The sequence below is a fragment of the Ictidomys tridecemlineatus genome, chromosome 6 (genome assembly GCF_052094955.1).
Source record: "Ictidomys tridecemlineatus isolate mIctTri1 chromosome 6, mIctTri1.hap1, whole genome shotgun sequence".
Taxonomy (NCBI): Eukaryota; Metazoa; Chordata; class Mammalia; order Rodentia; family Sciuridae; genus Ictidomys; species Ictidomys tridecemlineatus.
In genome coordinates, this window is record NC_135482.1 from 86,973,644 (window position 1) to 86,981,512 (window position 7,869).

Here is a 7,869-nt window from a genome sequence, read left to right on the forward strand (position 1 = left end):
CACCACACCCAGCTATTTTTAGTTTTTTGAAGAAATTCCATATAGTGTTCCATATTGGCTATACTGATTTATATTTCTACCAGCAATGTATCAGTATTTCTTTTTCTTCACAACCTCACCAGCATTTTTTGTTGTTGTTGTTGTTTTTTGCTTGTTTGTTTGTTTGATAATGAACCATTCTAACTGAGGTGAGGTGGTATCCTGTTGCAGTTTAGATCTGCATTTCCCTGGTGGCTAATGATACTGAGCATTTTTTCTTGTCTTTTGCCATTCGCATTTCTTCTTCAGGAATTTTAGATGAGGGATAATCGGTGCACAAATGACAGAGGCAGAAGCAGACCTGGGATCAGTAAGTTCTTCTTTATTCAGCAGCAAGGTCAACCTGTCAAACATCTGACGTAGCTTTTTTTCAGGGCTAAAATGGCTGTTGCCCACCTGAGGTTCTGGGCTTCATATACAGCCTTAGCAGAGCCAGGCCATGGGAGGAGTTTTGTTTTCTTAGGGCGGATCAGGAGGACAGGTAGGTACCCATATTCTTCAATAATTAGTCCTTTCTTGGTGAAGTTTCAGGGCATATGTTGTACATGCTTTATCTAATTTGAGCTTTGCCAGCCACCATCTAGTGCTATTTTTTATGTCCATTTTATAGATGAAAAATATTTACTGTGACACAACCAACAGTGGGACCATCTTCAACCCATGTAATCTGACCAAGATGGTACCCTTGTGTAAGATCATCATCTTACTGCTATTGTATTTGCCTATCATCTTGACCAAAACATCTGCCATTGAACTGTATGTGTCTTCTTAAAGGGTTGGCACAAAGGAAGTGAGACTAGGGAGCCAAAGGTAAGCTTTGAGATTCTCCAAGATTTAAAACAGTTTTTTTTTAAGTTTTATTTTGTTTATTTATTTTTTGGTGGTGCTGAGGATCGAACCCAGTGCTTTACGCGTGTGAGACAAGCACTCTACCGCTGAGCCACAACCCTGCCCCTAAAACAGTTTTCAACAAAGTGTGTATTTGGGAAACCTGTAGGAGAATCACTGGCATATTTATCATCAAAAGTCAACGTTGCAATAAATCTAAATATCTCTGTTGGCTTCATTTTTGGTTTGGAGTCAGACAAGACTTCTTATTATAAAATAGAGTAAGTGTTCCAATAGGCTGAGAAAAATTGAGAATTATCCTTAAGGCTTGGTCATGAAAAGAGTATCTGCAGCCTTACTCGAGTAAACAATGCTGGGCTTGCCAATAGAAACAATTAGAAAACTAAACAAGACAGGAGAGTCAACAGTGTTTACATGTTGGAAAATAAGTACGACTATAATCCCTGAAAAATAGAAAAGAAGATGAGCCTTAGAATTGCCTTGACTTCCTTCCTGGAGGCATTTTGGGGGTCACATCTCAGGTGGGAGTCCAAGAGAGACTGCAACCTCACTGAGCTGAAAAGATAGACTGGGAGTCAGGAAAGTTTAGGCTTCTGGAACATGCAGGGTGCACATAAGATATGGGGTCGGCGGAGAATAACTTGAGGAACTGTAAACTAAGTCTAAGAAAAAAGGAAAGATAAAAGGACAATGTGTCTCTCTATCCCTTGGACTTGGAGTGTACTCTTCTGTCTGTGGACATCAGATCCCCAGGAGGCTCCCTGGTCTTTGTACTCCAGGATCTATACCAGTAGCCCTCCACCCCTTCCGCTTTGTTCTTGAATGGAGAGTTACACCCTCTGCTTCCTTGGTTCTGAAGGTTTGGACTTGAGCCACTCCACCCACATACCAGAGTCTCCAGCTTTTCTGATATCTTTTCTTTACTTTTGTTTGTTATTGATTTTTTCTTTTTTCTTTTTTTTTCTACAGAAAAAAAGATCAGAGAAAACAAAATAAGACACTATTATAACAGGATTTTTAAGGTGGGAGATATAGCTCAGTGGTAGATTGTTTGCCATGTGCATGGCCCTGTGTTCAATCCTCAGCACCCTCCAAAAAATAAAATAAGTTTTTAAAAAATATTTGAATGCAGATGAGTAAAGTATTTCCTATTATATATTTGCTTAGAAGTACCAACAGAGAGAAGGGTAAACATAGCTGCAGGGAAATGGCTTTCAGAAATCCATTGAACTGGTTTCAGCCACTGGTGATGGATGAGTAGTAAAAAATTAATTCTCTTGTGGTACATAAGCACACTGCACAAAAGTTATGTTTTAACCTATCTTAAATAATGAGCAAGACATAATAACTAACTTAAACACAGCACACACTCCATCACCAAGATGCCTGAGGCAAATGTTCTCTGCAACATTTTCTGTTCTAAAAGTAAAATAAATTCCTTGAATCCATTGACATTGCTTAAAAGCCTAGATGGGGTGCATGTTGCTCAGAGGCTGAGCATGTGCTTAGCATGTGCAAGGCCCTGGGATCAACCCACAGGGGGATGGAAAGAAAGGAAAGAAGGACAGAAAGAAAGAAAATCTAGGTTGGGCTTCATATATTTGTAAATATTTTTAATCCTTACTTTATAGTTAGAAAAATAATCAATGTACATTGCACAAATTCTTCAATGTAAGAACATTTAAAAAATACTCATATGTATATAAAAAGTGAAATCTGGACAAGGTTCATAGTTTGCTCACTAGGGTATGAAGATCTATTTTCTGGTTGTAAGAAGCATAATGTCGGGCTGGGGATGTGGCTCAAGCGGTAGCGCGCTCGCCTGGCATGCATGCAGCCCAGGTTTGATCCTCAGCACCACATACCAACAAAGATGTTGTGTCTGTCGACAACTAAAAAATAAATATTAAAAATTCTCTCTCTCTCTTTCTCTCTCCTCTCTCACTCTCTCTCTCTAAAAAAAAAAAAAAAGCATAATGTCCAAGTAAGTTGTCACTGCTGGTTGGAGCTGAGTAATGGGTATATATGAACTCTGCAAATAATTTTTGCAAGCCTAAAATTATTTCAAAATAAATTTTTTTAAAAATCACCCATGCTTCATCTTGGGAAGCTGAGGCAGAAGGATCACAAGTTTCAGAGCAGCTTGGGCAACTTAGTGAGAACCTGTCTCAAAATAAACAGGGCCAGGCATAGTGTCACAGCTACTTGGGAGGCCGAGGCTAGAGGACCTCAAGCCCAAGGCCAACCTCAGCAATTTAGTTAGACCCTGTCTCAAATTAAAAAATAAAGAGGGCTGGGGATGTGGCTCAGCAGTAAATCACCCTGGGTTCAATTCCTAGTACTATTAAGAAAAACAAAATCACAACCAAAAAACCCATATTTGAGTATTTTGGTGTTGAAATAATAAGAACATTGGAATTTAAAAATGGGCAAAAGAATAGGTCACTAAGGATTGTTTCTGTGGCCAGTGATGTGCTTACCAGAAGCAGCCCAGGACAGAGGCTGGCTCAGGTTCGTCTTGGTGCCAAGCTCAAATGTCATAACCTGGCTTCTGTCTTGCCAGCTCTCAGGTTTCATTCCATTGATTAGCTCCAGTTTCAGACAGGTTTTTCCCTTGCGAAACTTCAATGTATTTGAGAGGATGAAGAAATGGATGAAAAAAGGATAGAAAGCCCCATCGCTCTTTTCAGGGGTAAAGTGAATAGTTTGTTAATAGACAAAAAACAAAATGAGACAAATGTTCTCTCGAATAAGTGAGCAGATGATAGAAAGTTAAAAAGATATATAAATAGCCAGGCACATGCTGTGATCTGAGTGATTTGGGAGGCTAAGGCAGGAGGCTTATGAGTTCAAGACCAGCCTCAGCAATTTAGCAAGACCCTAAGCAACTTAGGAGACCCTGTCTCAAAATTAAAAAAAAAAAATTTAAAAAGGCTGGGGATGTGGCTCAGTGGTTAGGTACCCCTGGGTTCAATCCTTGGTACTAATAAATACATAAATAAATAAATAGACAGGTAGATGATAAGAAGGTATATATCTTTACTAATAATCATAGTTATTCAAATGTCCAGTAGGTTCCAGACAAAGTAATTCATGTTTTACCTACCCAAAGAATGACTGATTACAAAATAATTATTTTTCTCTTTTTGAGGGTGGGGAGGGTACTGGGGGTTGAATTAAGGGGCAATCGACCATTGAGACACATCCCCAGACCTATTTATGTAATTTAGGTCTCACTGAGTTGCTTAGTGCCTCACTTTTGCTGAGGCTGGCTTTGAACTCATGATCCTTGTGTCCCAGCCTCTGGAGCTGCTGGGATTATAGGTGTGTACCACCACACCTAACACAATCCAATTATTTTTCAAATGTCTTCTTTCCCTACTAGTGTTGGTTTCTCCCTCTGGCTCCTTTTTCTCCTTGTGGTTAGTGATACCCATCAACTCCAGTTGCTCTCTATTTAAAAAAAATTTATATTTCCACTGAAGTAATACCTCACCTACCTATACTCAACTTCAAGGAACTTCAACTCTTTGAAATATACCTGGGAATTGGGAAATATGAAAAATTGCAGAGAAAAATGTAAGAGACTATGGCCAGGGGTGTGGTTCAGTGGTAGAACACAGAACTGGGTTTCATTCCTAGCTAAAAATAGACCTAAGGAAGGAAGGGAAGATGGGAGGGAGAGATACTAAACCAAAGGATGTCCTAACTCTAAATCTTGACTTGGGATTCATTTGCTCACATTGAATCTAACTTTATGGGTGTCTGCTGGGGGACATAAAAATATCTTGTTGAAGTTTTTTTTGCTACTTGGAAATATAAAGATGAATAAAATACTCTCAATAAATTTATCAATCTGATGATGTAAGTGAGTCTGGTTTGTACCTACAGAAGAATAAAAACAGAAAGTAGAATTGAGAAAAAGATTTCTACAAACAGGAACACAGTGCCAAGAGCAAAACTATTTTTGGTTTTATTCTTTTTATTGGCAAATAATTAATGTACATATTTATGGGGTACAGGGTGACGTTTTGATACACGATACAGTGACTGTTGGCCTCACTGAAATTGCTCTATAGGTAATTGCTATATCCTTTGCCTCAAACATTTACCATTTCTTTATGTTAGGAGTATTCAAAATCCCAACACAAGATTAACTTTTAAAGCTTTTATAAATAGGTAAAATCATGAGGTGTTTCTCTTTGTAGCCCGACTCATTTAATTTTAACATAGGAATTTTTTTTTTTTAACCACTGAGCCACATGCCTGGCCTTTTTCATTTTTATTTTAAGATAGTATCTTACCAAACTTCTTAGGGCCTCACTAAATTGCTGAGGCTTTCCTGGAACTTGAGATCTTCCTGCCTCAGCCTCCCAAATTGCTGGGGTTACAGATGTATGCCATTGTACCTGGCTTCCGGTTTCATTCTTAACTCATAGAATAATTTAAGGCCAGTCACTCAAATACTGAATATTCATTTAGATTAGATTATCTCCAAAGATACTATTCCTTTCTACAGTTCAATGACCATAGTTTGAAAATAGTTGACCATCTAATAACGGTAGACTACTGTTTTAAGGCACAGAAGGTTAAAACAAAAACAGCAGTTTAGGGGCTGGGGATGTGGCTCAAGCGGTAGCGCGCTCGCCTGGCATGTGTGAGGCCTGGGTTCAATCCTCAGCACCACATACCAACAAAGATGTTGTGTCCGCCGAAAACTAAAAAGAAAATAAATATTAAAAAAAAATTCTCTCTTAAAGAAAAAAAAAAAACAGCAGTTTAGGGTCATTCACTACAGAAGCAAACTACTCTACCCTCTGCCATAGGCTGTACATAGCACATCATAAATAAATTGTCTCCAGGGATCCACAGGACAGACAGTATGCTGTCATGTTTTTGTTGTGGTGGTTGTTTGTTTGTTTTTGTACTGGGGATTGAATCCAGGTGTGCTTCACCACTGAGCTACATCCCCAACCCTTTTTATTTTAAATTTTGAGACAAGATTCCACAGTGTTGCTTAGGGCATTGATATATTGCTGACTTTGGCTTCGAATTTGCAATTCTCCTGCCTCAGTCTCCTCAGTCACTGGAATTACAGGTATAGACCACCATGATTGGCCACATTCTTTATCCTACTATTTTTATTCATGAACTTGTTTATCATTTATAATTCTCTACTAGAATGACATTTCCCATTTGCAGGCATTTTGTCCCTCTTTATCCCTAAAACAGTGCTTGTCACATAGGAAATTTGTCACTACACATTTTAAAAAAAAATCTCTTGACAATTTTTGATGTTAATATTCAGTTTTATAACTCATTTTCTGGGAAATATTTATCCTTCTCTCTAAAGTATTTGGCCATCATTGCCTGTGTGTTTTTTGTTTGTTTTTGTTTTGTGTTTGGGTTCAAACCTGGGGAATTCTTCTCCTGAGCTCCACTGCCAGCCAGCCCATACTTTTGAACCATAACTTGTCTTATGTTCCTAATTTTTCAATGATTTGAGATATAGCTTCCAAATGATTTCTTATAGAATGGAATGGCATGAGGAGTATATTATTGCTGGACACGTTGGCGCATGCAGCTCTGGAGACTGAGGCAAGAGGATAGCAAGTTCAAAGCCAGCCTCAGCAACTTAACAAAGTCCTAGGCAACTTAGCAAGATCCTGTCTCAAAATAAAAAAATAAAAAGGGATAGGGATGTGGCTCAGTGATTGAGTACCCCTGGGTTCAATCCCAATACAAAAAAAAAAAAAAAAAATGGGCTGGGGATGTGGCTCAAGCGGTAGTGCGCTTGCCTGGCATGCATGCGGCCGGGGTTTGATCCTCAGCACCACATACAAAGATGTTGTGTCCGCCGAAATCTAAAAATAAATATTAAAAAATTCTCTCTCTCTCTCTCTCTCTCTCTCTCTCTCTCTCAAAAAAAAAGTATATTGTTGTGACCATTGTATATATAAAACTGTCCTTCGATACTCACACTTTTTTTTTTTTTAATATTTATTTATTTTTTTTAGTTCTCGGTGGACACAACATCTTTGTTGGTATGTGGTGCTGAGGATCGAACCCTGGCCGCACGCATGCCGGGCGAGCGTGCCACCGCCTGAGCCACATCCCCAGCCCCCATACTCACACTTAAAAATAAAAGATTACTTGTCTGGCATACAATTTTAAGAATGTTTCAGAGTGGTACCATGTGGTCCCTTCTCTCATGTATGGGCACAAATTGAAGAATTTGCTTTGCTCAATCAGATTAGCTTTTTGTGGGGAAGAATGGGGACTGAGTAGAAGAAATAGAAACCTCTTGTCATTTTTCTGCCCCACACTCAAAGACTCACATCCCTTTGTAAAAGGGAGAAGAAGAAGGGGAATAATTGTGGAGATAATTAGAAATAAAGTCTATGGAATCTGGATACTATTGGGAAAGTAGATGAGAAAAAGATGAAGGTATATTTTAAGTTTCTTGTGGTGTCTTGCTAATCTGGCTTCAAACTTGTATTCAATGTGATTGTAATACTTTTGAGATTATCCCTTAAGTGTTTTCTTTCCCTTATCATTATCTTTTCATTTATAACTGAGATGTATTTTTCCCCCTCAATATTCAAAAGGAGGCTTTATTAGGACTTATACTGCAGCATAAGGAGAAAAGTACACAGACATCCCTGTAACTAGTCCACAACTTCAGACTCATGCAAAGTCCTTACTACCTGGATGTTGAAATCAGAGAGATGCTGGGAGAGTTAAGGCTTATCAATTCCTCCCAAGACACCTCTTCCTTAGTGATTCCTTACTTTGAAATTGATTGTGCTTTAACCAGATTTCTATTACCATGTATCACATTGTATTGCATGTGAAATAGTTTGCCTACTCAGACTAGAAGCATTTGAATGAGCATAGGTTATAGTTATATTTGTGCCTTCAATGCTTGACACTTAGAAGAAACTAAAGCAGTTATTTATAGAATTTATGGTCATTTATAAA